The sequence below is a fragment of the Pinus tabuliformis genome, chromosome 8 (assembly GCF_031772625.1).
Source record: "Pinus tabuliformis cultivar Carrire ecotype Pingquan chromosome 8, CPIR1, whole genome shotgun sequence".
Taxonomy (NCBI): domain Eukaryota; kingdom Viridiplantae; phylum Streptophyta; class Pinopsida; order Pinales; family Pinaceae; genus Pinus; species Pinus tabuliformis.
Window position 1 is genome coordinate 1,978,765,349 of NC_142294.1, and position 12,911 is coordinate 1,978,778,259.

The following is a 12,911-nucleotide window of genomic DNA, read 5'->3' on the forward strand; positions in this document are numbered from 1 at the left end:
CTTGTAAAAACCCTAACTTCCTCAGATGATATCTCCAAAAGTATAGCGAGACAATATCTGAAATTTGGACCTGAGGTTCCGTGAGATTGCTTCTCAAATGGGTTTTATTTTTAGCTTCTGAAGTGTTGCAGAAAAAAAATTATAGTGAAATTCCATGATGACCTATTTGGAGCAGCGAAACCCTAGAATCCAAAGCTTTGATACCAACTGTTAGGAAACCACCTCACAAAAAGATAGAAAAGATAGATCAATGCCTTAGAAATAAACCTCTTCGAGGGGGAAACCTCCTTTACATTACACAAATGAACAATTCTTGGATGATTCAAATGAAAATACCTGCTTTATATATATAGGAGTCTAAGGGGTCATAATATAATCAGAGCCGACATAAAAATAATAGTGTAAGGGCACAATAATAACAATAGTGGGCTTATATGGGGCACAATAAGAAAAATATGGGGACTAAATGGGCACAACAATATAATAAGGGGGTTGTACTAATAACAGTAAGGGGTTACACTAGCAGTATAGGGACCTAACATGCCCCTCTCCTTCAAAAAGTGTTGTCCTCAATGGTTGAGCAATTCTTGATGCTTTTGTATAAAATTATTGTCCTCCCATGTGGAATATTTAGCAGGTAAGTTCTTCCAATTGATGAGATACTCTTAAATTGATCGATTTTGTAGCTATCGGATTCTTGTTTCTATGACTGCTTTAGGTTCTAATATGATTTTCCTTCCTCGTCAAGTTCTGGCAATATTGTTTGAATTGGGAGCGTGTCACCTATAACCTTCTTTAAGCATGATCTTCCTCCTTTTTTTATTATCAAAACCTTGAGTTCTTCGTATGACATTTTGACTTTATTGGACAACGAGGGATAGTCACAGTATAAGGGCAAGAAGAGCCTTTTTTTACTTCCAAGAAAACCCAGAGGTTAAATGCCAAAGCATTTCGAAACTATGGTAGGATACAATTGTACGTGAATGACTAGTAAATGAAAGTAGGTATGATTGATCTACAAATTTGGAGGAGAAATTCTCCCCTCAAAAATTAATCGTCCCCTGACACTTTGCAAGTAAAAATATGGGTCTTTAAAAGTAACACATTTCAAAACCTCTTCAAGATGGTGAGTTAGTTTTTCACATGAACTTTTAAAAAGTACACATTCACATGCAACTCAAAATGAAAACCATGAAAAGAATAAAATAACATTTGATGGTGGAGTTCACCCCTCCTAGGCTACATCTCTGGGCCTACTCCAACAGCTAGACCGCTCTATTGATTTCAGTGGAAAATGAGTACATACAAATTGTTGACAATTGAGTGGCGTGTTTCCCCTACAAGGAAACATTCTCCTAGAAATAATTTTCACTCCAAAAATATGACTCCATATAGTAATTCATGAAAATGTCAACAGAAAAAGGACTCACACATCATTTCATTGTACTCCACCTAAAATCCAAGCATAAAATGTACAATAACTCCACATTGAAGTATTGAAAATAGATTCCCTCATGAACACATAATGAGAAAATACTAAAAAGAGTTGCACTAAAGCAGTAACAGTTGCTTCAAATGAAATAAGAAGGCTGGAAAGTCCCTACAAGGAAGCACTGTGTAGTTCCAGATATCATATCATCACCACTGAGGTTTGAGACTGAGCAGGGTAGCTCAGTCCGAGTTCGGGGAAGTGAAGTTGTTCCGTTGAGATATTTTCAGGAAAATAGCTAAGTGTGAGAGGCAAGTGAAACCGTGATGACTCGACATTGTAATCACACAGTTAGCATACTTTGACAACACGATGATAGTAACCATTGGGATAACATAGCAAAGAGAGACCCTATGTGGGACTGTCTAATGGTGAAAGTGACAAGTGTGACACTTGGGATAGACCTTTGGATGACCGTGACAACGCTTGTGTGACAGTTCTTACAACATTGTGTGTGAGTGCGACGGGTATTCACATAGCTAAGAAAAACCAAACACACAAAGACAAACCTTCAAAATCGCCAGACCAAGATCGCAAGCATGGCACAATGATCAATATGCCAAAGATGACAATTGGTCCAACAAGCGAAAGGGAGCAAGACATGTAGATGAAACACACATAATGAATTTTAGTGCTTGCAAACATGCATGTCATTTAAGACAAAATGATATGACGATGATCAACAGGCACTTCAAGCTACACTAAGAGATGTACTTTACTTACCATACTTACCCTCCATATGGTTATCCATCTGATGAAGTTTTCATGGGGTCTCGATATTTTATCATAACTCAGTTCCTTGTTCATTCTCCTCAACTCCTTGAGAGTCATCTAGTGTGTAATATTTCCTTGTGGTCACTGAGAGATATATCTGCGAAGTTTCAGCAGGCAGTGACTGTTGTTGGGATGAGGCCTTGGGAGGACATCTGCATTATTTCTGAATGCAAGGTAGACTAGACAACTAGGAAAACACTGAGTAGTTTTGAGATGCAAGACACTGCTGCGAGATGGGGTCCGGGGAGGACACATCTGCGCAATTTCAAGTTGCAAGACAGATAGGGTAGTTGAGGGACAACACTATGCAAATTCTAGAGACAGTGGGTTCCATCTGAAGGAAGGACACTGGAGGAAACCACTACGTAGTTTTGGATGCCAAGGGATGCTGGGGTTTCTGCCCATTGCATAGTTTCAACAGGCAATGGAAAAAGCTTGAGGTTTTCAGAAGTGAAGTGTACAATTCTAGAAAGTTGGATGAGGCTAGGTTTCTCGGGAAACTGGCTAAGTGTGGGATCAGTGAAACTAATGTAAACAGTGATAGAACTTGACTATGATCACACATTTGAACACTTAGTGATACAACATAGACCATCTAGAACATATAAAACATACTTTGCTTGATGCAAAAACCATCATCATAAGAATGCATGAAGTGAGTGTGAAACATGTCTATGTGATGAGAACATCCCATACACACAAATATTTTCCCATGAAGTAGAACAAACTTCCCTTTGCATGACAAATGATAATCCACATGCCCAAGGATGACACATCGTGCATAAAGATGAGAACTTGAACAACTCTTAAGATCAAGGAGAGGGGCTTGAGATCATCAAGTTATCAATAAGTGACCAAGGAATGATTGATCATTGGATCTACAGTAGGATCCAAAATTTGCATGCGAGCCAAAATTTTGTAGGGTGGTTGTAGCCACTACAATAGGACCCCAAAATGTTATCTTCTACTAAAAAATAAATGAGGAAAAAGATCATAAACTTTCCCGATATCAATCCTTTCTGTTTTGTTTCAACTGGTGCAACATGACCTCGTTGTCCTTCTTAAGATGAAGTTCTAGATGAAGTTTCCAACACCTTTCAATTTGGTGCCCATTCATATTGCAATGGGTACAAAAATGCTTTTGCTTTCCCATCAACAAGTAAGTCTCCAAACTTGAGAGAGTTTCCTTATTCTTTGTTCCAAGGATTTTTTCCATTATTTTTACCATATCTTTGCATTTCTCACAATTATCCACATAATGGTCATCTACGTCACAAAATGTGCAAGGAAACGTGTCCCATAAATAATCAAAATCACCAACATTTTTAAAATCCCCATTGCACTTATACCTATCCTTTGTGTTGTGACTTTGACGATGAGGACTAGACTTTGCATGCCCTTTGAAACATTCATCTCTCTTTGGAGACAATTGATCATTATCACTACCACTGGTGTGACATATCATCACTTGATGATTTCTTTGCCCCAAAAATTTTAGAGCACTCTCCAAACTCTCTATGATCATAACCCAATCCTTCATATTTTGATCACTCATTACCCTCGATAGGATTAGTGATACATTATCCATTGATTATGAGACCTCTCCCTTCATAACCCATCTGATTTAATAGCTTCATACCGATACCTTTAGTATGCTTTTCAAAGGTTGAAAAAGATGTGTTATCAACGTAAGCTGGAGGAGTAGAAATAGAGATGCTAATTACGTCCTTGGATTTTTCACCCATATTTTCTATTTCATATGTTGATGACGAAGTAGATGATGACTCAAGCCACCCACTTTTACCAACAAGAACATAAGGAGAATATTTTAGATGCTAGAAAAACTCACAAGAATCATTCTCAACATAGGGTCAATATCCTGTGTTTGGACCATGCCCACAAATAGGCTTCATTTTCTAGTGATTATTTACTGCTTTTAGAATGGAACTATCACCAATATGTCCCTCCAACACATGTTGCAACTAAAGGCACATTTCCCTCTTCTTCTCCTCGATAACTTCATCCAATCTCCTCAGCTCAACATTCTCCATTCGAAGAGACAAATTAATCTCCTCTAACTCTTGGAGTCTTTCACACTTCAGCTTCTTGCCCATACCTGCAACTTGGTCAGAACCTGCTCTGATACCACATGATCTGAAAAATTGGAGGAGGACTTCTCCTCTCAAAAACTGACTATCATTTGATGCTTTGCAAGTAAATAAAATGGGTCTTTAAAAGTAACAAGTTTCAAAACCTCTTCAAGATGGTGAGTTAGTTTTTCACATGAACTTTTAAAAAGTACACATTCACATGCAACTCAAAATGACAACTATGAAGAGAAGAAACTAGCATTTGATGACAAATTTCACCCTTCCTCGGCTACATCTTCAGGCCTGCTCTAATAGCTAGACCACTCTATTGATTATAGTGGCAAATGAGTACATATAAATTGTTGACAATTGAGTGGCTTGTTTCCCCTACAAGGAAACATTCTCCTACAAAGAATTCTCACTCTAAAAATATGACTCCCTACAGTAAGTCATGAAAAGGTCAACATAAAAAGGACTCACACATCAGGTCCTTGTACTCCACTTGAAATCCAAGCATAAAATGTACAACAACTCCACATTGAAGTACTGAAAAGAGCTTCTTTCATGAACACATAATGAGAAAAGACTAAAAATGGTTGCACTACAAAAGTAACAGTTGTTGCAAATGAAATAAGAAGGTTGGAAAACCCCTACAAGGTTCTCTCCATGCTCAAAATGCCTTCAAATTACTTCCAAAAACTTTGATTATCTCTAGCACTAAAAGACTTGAACCTACAAAAAGTCCTTCATAGAGTGCTCAAATCATAAAAATGAGACTTGTAATGAGTTCAGGATGCTCAAAAATCCCCATTTAGGCTCGTATTGAGCTCAAAAAGGTTCAAAATTGAGAAATTTATGCTTCTCCAAGCTAAGCTCTGTTATTCTTCCTACCATTTAGCCAAACCTGCAAACTGTGCAACAATTTCGCCCTGTAAACATTTCGGGAAATGACAATTTCACCAGCAAAATGTGCATTTTTTTGCCTCATTAAAATTCCCAATAACTTGTATGCACAAAAAAAAGCCACGTGGAGCACATAGGGTCGGGGGTTGGGGCCAACGGTTTTCCCCCGCTAGCGCTGACTCCTTCTTTGTAGGGCTATGGTCACATGGAGGCGAGATGGAAGAGGGTCGGGGCCAACTACCCACACCCTCCAGGCTAGCTCCCCTCTTTTCCACTTTCGGTTATGTAGAGGTCCACAGGAATAGGGGTTGGCCTTAATTACCGCCCCCATCGGACTTGGTTCCACGCCAAGTAATATGGTGCCCATAGCACCAGGGGGCTGGGGATGAATCCCCACCTCCACTCTGGTAGCACCTTCCACAACTTTATGCACAATCATATGGAAAGTTCCGTGACTAGGGGTTTGGGCTGGTCCCCACCCCGCTCCGTTGTTTCTCCTCTGTCATGGGCATATGGACAGTGACATGACCAGGGGCGAAGGCTAATGGCTGACCCCTCTCCCCCAATGCAGAAACCATTTGAATTCAAATATAAATTGTGCCCATATTTGGTTAAGAACCAAAGCTATGGAATGATGGTGGAGAGCGGAGATTGCATGCTGCAAATCCTAGGGTCAAAACCCGCCAAGGCCTTCGGGCCTATACCAAAAAGTTTGACCAATGACGAGGTGCCTCTGGTGACCTATGGTTGGGCCACGTGGAGGCCTTTTATTGGACATTAGGGGAATTTTGAGGTCTGAAATGGGCCTCCCAAGAAAAATGTAAAACCGAAATAAAATTTATAAGAACCAATAGGATTCAAGATGATGATGTCAACCATGGGAGATGATTCACCATTTTTGGAGTAAAAAGGTAAAAAGATAAAAAAAATAATAACAAAATAATCAAACTACTTTTTCAACTTGTATTTTCAAATTATCTCCCTAACGTTTAACTCAAATTTCGAGCAAGAGTACTCGTTGGATGCAAAATTTAATTCCTCACCACAGGAGTACCCATGTTGCATAATTTTGATGGACCCTGTTACCACTCCAGGAAAATCTCCTAGGTTGCAACTCGGAGATGCCTGGTAACATATAATATTCAATATTTTTCTCTGAAATATTGGAACGAATGATGGTTTGGATCAAGCCAGATAACCATTTCAACTCTATTTTTTACTCGAGACATGCATGACCACCCTCAGCTTTACAAGGCTTTAGACCACTAATGCTCAGTAGTTTGTAGATTCAATGGATAGATGGAGAATACTGACTGTACCGGCAGATGCATATATAGAAACACATATGAATGGCTAGATACAGGCAGTAAATGAAGAATGTTGACTATACTGGAAGATGCATATATAAACACATATGAATGGCTAGCTACAGGCAGTAAAAGAAGCTTGCAAATCTAATTTATCAACGTAGAGATAAGATGACAGTTATTTGGCATTAGGTACAAAAGAAAACATGAACAACCTGTTCAAGTGGAAGCTTAGAACAGAAGAGGAAGTGGAAATTGGACATATAACAACAAAAGAAGCTTATATTTTCTAGAATGAAGATGAGAAGCTTGAGTAGCAAAGTCTCAATAGTCACCAGAAGTTGAACCCTTGTTACATCTTTCTTTCAGCCATTTATAGGCCTTTACAAGGCTCCTGAGCTCTCAAAGGCTCGGAGTGTCTTAATCTATCCTCCCTGTCTTGTTAACTGTTTGATTCCCTGAATGGGAAAGCATGACTCAGAGGTTTTCTTCTTCTGACAGAGGAATAACCACATTCTGGTATTTTGGCTACGCTAGCAAGGAGCTCTCTCGTGCCAAAGAATTAAGGGGTATTGCAGGGAAACCGGGAAAGATAATCAACTCTAATGGTATGACAAAGCTTCTAAAAAAGGAACAAAGAGGTGTAATTGCACAATTATGTTCGCTAGATGTTTCCACATTGGAATCATCTATTTCTCCAGATCTCCAAAAAGTCTTGGACAATCATTCCAAGGTATTTGAGACTCCCAAAGGTCTCCCACCTATTCGTGATCATGATCATGCTATTCATCTGATTCCAGGAAGTGTTCCTCCAAACATTAGGTCGTACATATATCCCTATGCCCAAAAGAGTGAAATTAAACATATGGTTGCAAAAATGCTAGAGGCTGGTATAATTCAACCGAGTCAAAGTTATTTCTTTGCTCCAGTAGTATTGGTGCACAAGAAGGATTGATCATGGCGCATGTGTCTCGATTATAGGGAGCTCAACAAGCTCACTATTAAAGATAAGTTTCCCATTCCTGTCATTGATGAATTACTGGATGAATTGCATGGATCAATTTACTTCACCAAGTTGGATCTTCGTTTAGGATATCATCAAATCAGAATGAAGACTGAAGACATTCCGAAAATAGCATTTAGAACTCATGAGGGTCATTATGAATTTTTGGTCATGCCTTTTGGCCTTACCCATTCACCTTCAACATTTCAAGGTTTGATGAATTCCATTTTCAAACCATTCCTTAGAAAATTTGTGTTAGTATTTTTTGATGATATACTAATCTACAGCAAGTCTTGGAAGGATCATGTTGAACATGTTGACATGGTGCTACAACTATTGGAGGAGAAACAATTATATGCAAAAAGATCCAAATGTTTCTTTAGAGTACAAGAGGTGGAATATCTGGGTCATATTGTATCTCATGAAGGAGTTAAGGTAGACCCTAGCAAAATTAAAGCCATTAAGGAATGGAAAATCCCCACATCCATAAAGCATCTGCGAGGATTTCTTGGGTTGACAGGGTATTATCGCAAGTTTGTTAAGAATTATGGGAGAATAGCAGCACCTCTAACAACATTATTGAAGAAAGATGCATTTTCATGGACTCCAGAAGTAACAAAGGCCTTCGAACATCTTAAAGAGGCAATGTGCCAAGGACCGGTCTTAGCTACACCGGACTTCACAAAAACCTTTATTGTAGAATGTGATGATTCAAGAAATGGAATTTGTGTTGTTTTAATGCAAGATGAAAGACCCATTGCTTTTGAAAGTCGTCCAATCAAGGGAAAGTTTTTACACAAAGCTATTTATGAGAAGGAAATGTTGGCAATACTCCATGCACTTAAGAAATGGCGACCCTACCTAATGGGAAGACACTTCAAGGTAAAACCAGATCATGATAGCCTTAAATAATTTTAAGCACAAAGATTATCCTCTGAAGAGCAACAAAAGTGGGTCACAAAGATGTTGGGTTATGACTTTGAAATCATCTACAAAAAAGGGAAGAAAAATGTGGTGGCAGATGCACTCTCAAGAAAGGATGAGGATGTGGAAGCATTGTTGTGCGCCATTTATATCATCCAACCAGATTGGATAAACGAAGCAAGGGAGGAATGGAAGAATGACGAAGAAGTGTGGGCACTTATTCAAAAGTTACAACAAGATTCTAGTACGTCTGATACATTTAGCTGGAAAAATGATTCGTTATGGTACAAAGATCGCTTATACCTCTGTAAGAATCCCAGCTAAAACAAAAGATTCTTATGGAATTGCACGCTTCTCCCTTAGGAGGGCACTCAGTATTTTTAAAAACTTACCACAGGGTTAAGAAGGAATTTTTTTGGGATGGTCTTAAATCGGATATTCAAAATTTTGTGGCAGAATGTTTGGTTTGCCAACAAAATAAAGTTGAAACAATTAAGACATCGGGTCTATTACAACCTTTATCCATTCCAAGCCAACGTTGGGAGGAGGTTTCAATGGATTTTATCACAGGTTTACCCAAGTCTGAGGGAAAGAGTGTCATCATGGTGGTAGTTGACAGACTTACCAAGTATGCACACTTTTGTGCATTATCACATCCATTTAAAGCCAGTACAGTTTCTACTGCATTTATGGAAACAATTCAAAAGCTACATGGAAACCCAAAGATTATTGTAAGTGACAGAGATCCCATTTTCATTGGAAATTTTTGGACAGAATTATTTTCTTGTCTTGGTACTCAGTTAGCTCATAGCTCATCTTATCATCCTCAATCTGATGGGCAAACTGAGATAGTAAAAAAATGTTTGGAATGATATCTTTGTTGCTTTGTATATGATAAACAAACACAATGGGTCAAATGGTTGCCTCTGGCTGAATGGTGGTATAACACTTCCTTCCATACAACAACAAAAATGACCCCATTTATGGCACTTTAAGGATATCAGCCACCATCCATCACATCATATTTAAGATAAAGTTCTAAGGTTCAAGCAGTGGAACATCACATCGAACATCAACAACAAGTCCTCCAACTCTTAAAGGATAACCTCGTGTTGGCACAGAATAGAATGAAACAACAAGCAGATCAACATCGCAGTGAAAGAAGTTTTGATGTAGGTGATTGGGTATTCCTACGGCTACAACCATATAAGCAAATTTCCCTCAAGCAAGCTAAGAAGGATAATAAATTATCACCAAAGTATTATGGTCCATACAAGGTGTTGCAAAAGATTGGTACTATGGCATACAAATTGGAGCTTCCTGTAGCTTCTCAATTGCACCCAGTTTTCCATGTTTCATGTTTAAATAAGGTTATAGGCGACAAGCTCCCAGTTCAAACAATATTGCCAGAACTTGACGAGGAAGGAAAAATTATATTGGAACCAGAAGCAGTCACAGAAATAAGAACTCGACAGCTATGAAATTGATCAATTTCGGAGTATCTTATAAAGTGGAAGAACTTATCCGCTGAAGATTCCACATGGGAGGATGAGAATTTTATACAGAAGCATCCAGAACTACTCAAGCGTTGAGGACAACCCTTTTTTGAAGGAGAGGGGCATGTTGGGTCCCTATAATACCAGTGATTACCCCATTACTATTGTAGTTGTACCCCTATTGTCCCCATATTGTTATTACTGTGCCCCACAGAATCCCTCTATTGTTATTTTTGTGGCTTTATATTATTATTGTTAGGTCGGCTAGGTTATATTGTGACTCCTTAGACTCCTATATATAGAAAGGAGGTTTTGTCATTTGAATCATCGAAGAATTGTTCATTTATGTAATGTAAAGGAGGTTGCCCCCTCGAAGAGGCTAAATTCTAAGGCGTTGATCTATCTTTTTCTTGAGCTGGTTTCGTAACATCCTTCTGCTCGCAATTCTCTTTAGGTAAGCTATCTCTCCATGATTTATTTGTCCTCTCTGTCTTCCTCAGGATCTAACAAGAATGGCTCCATGGTCTCAGGATGTCAGCGTGGACTGTGGCTCAGTGGGTTTGCATTCCTCCCATGCGACTAAACCTCCAGGTAATCGATTTGTTCATTGTGCAGATAATTCCTTACACTTCGTTTGCTTCTCGTTATTCCTTACTCTTCGTTTGGGCTGACAATGTTGCCCTGTTTTGATTGCACATGTTGGGGGTTCGTTCTCTGGCATGGTTAATCTAAACGCTCTGGCTTTGTCCCAATAGGCTCTGCTACTGTTGTCATTTTGCTTTTAATAGTTTGTCTTTGTCGGTTTTGTTGGGCAGAGTCCCAGTTCTTGTTCACTTGTACTCTTCTGTCGTCACTATGCGACCTGGGTTAGTTGGTACAAACCCTTGTTTGTATTCCACAATTTGTAATTGTAAAACTCTGTGTTGGAGGGTGGCCGTCCAAAACCCTCACCTTAGGGTTTTGCTGGTTCGTTTGGTTCTTTCGTTGTTCGATGGATTATCCCTGGACTATCATATGTATACAAATATATATTTTTTTGAATGAAAAGAAATACAGTGTATTCGGTTATACTTGTTACCTCTGTCCTGGATTTTGTTACTCAGCGTTTATATACTCGTTCTTGGTCGAATTGTTCGAAATGTGCTTGGCTCTTTTGGTCGTGGACTCTGTTTGTTGATTGCCAGCCTTTGTACTGGAAATTCGCGTGCAATTCTCGTTGTTTGCTTTATGTTCTTTAGGAGAGAAAATAAATGGAAAGGATAGGCATGCACAATATCTGCTTATTTTGGTTTACTCAATGATTAAGGAAAAGTAGATAAATGTTACAATAACGGTTACAGATGGACTCGAATGAAAGAAAATTATTCTCTATATTCTATTTATGTTCTCATATGTTGAACCCTTCCATGATTGTATTACATTGACTTTTATACTGTGCTGGAACAATTACTCAAGTTGTTCTCGGTTCCATACAATTACATGATTGGAAATCTTGTTGGGTTTTCTTGTACTGTAGGAGTTACAACATTACATTTTTTTTGTTTATGAACAGACACCTGTAAGATGGACTAAGAAAATGACAAAACAATGCAACTGTTATGACACTACCCTAACTGTATTGTTTCTATTGTTTCTTAACTAATTAATAATAATAAAAACTAATTCCTAGACACTGTTTTATTCATCAAACGTAAATGAAATTAAAAGTTTTTGAACCTGTCCCTCTTGGCTGAGAGCAACACCCAGTCATGATGCCCTTAGCTGGATGCTCCTGCATCAGGCTCCCGAGGTAAGAAAAATTCATGACTTCGGTCCATGAGTTTCTCGACTGAATAACCCGCCTGCTCTACCTATCTAGCGTTAAGCCACAAACTGTCCTCAATAGGATGGTTTTTCCACTTGAACGGATATTGCAAATACTCTTTCTGTCGAGTTCGCTTGGCCACCAAAGTGTCGAGGATCCTCTCGATCTCAAGGGGCTGAGCGTAAGGCATTTGCCTCATCCAAGACTCACTCTCTTCCTGTATGTCCCGTGTAGGCTGTGTGGTACTATTCTCCTCTGGACCAGCAGTGTATGGAAACAGGTCTGCCACATTAAAGATGGGTGAGATGCCTATTCCTGGTGGCAGCTATATTTCATAAGCATTCGCTGAAAATTTCCGGAGAATTTTGCAGGGACCTATCTTTTTGTACTTCAGCTTGTTGTATGCACCTCTAGGAAAACGTTCCTTGCGTAGATGTGCGAGGACTTCATCCCCCACATTAAACTGTACGTCTCTCCGCTTCAAATCTGCTCGCTGCTTATATTTTTGACTGTTGTCCTGCAACTTTATTTTCACCTTCTCGTGCAAATCATTCATCGCTTTAGCGAATTTTTCCCCATCAACACTCTATCTTTCTTGTTGTCCTAGATCTCGTAACTCATGCACTCCGCGAGGATGCATGCCATACAAGATCTGAAAAGGACTGTAACCCGTGCTGCGGTTGGGCGAGTCATTGTAAGCGAACTCTGCCTGGGCAAGTACTCGATCCCACCTCTGTTTTCCCGTCAATCTGCGGGTGATAAGCAGAGCTAAAACTTAACTGCGTGTCCATCTTCTTCCACAGGGTGCACCAAAAGTGCCCTGTAAACTTCACGTCCTTGTCAGAGAGAATGGAATTAGGTAGACCATGTAGCCTGATGATCTCTGTAAAGAACAAGTGGGCCATGTGAGTGGCATCACTGGTCTTTCTGCAAGGAATGAAATGCGCCATCTTCGAAAACTGGTCCACTACTACCATCATCGAATCATAACCCCGCTGTGTCCTTGGTAGACCCAAGACAAAGGCCAAGCTGACTAAGTCCCACGGTCTACTTGGAATGGGAAATGGCGTGTAAAGTCTCGTATTTTGGCTGTATCCTTTTGCCAACTGACACACTTTACA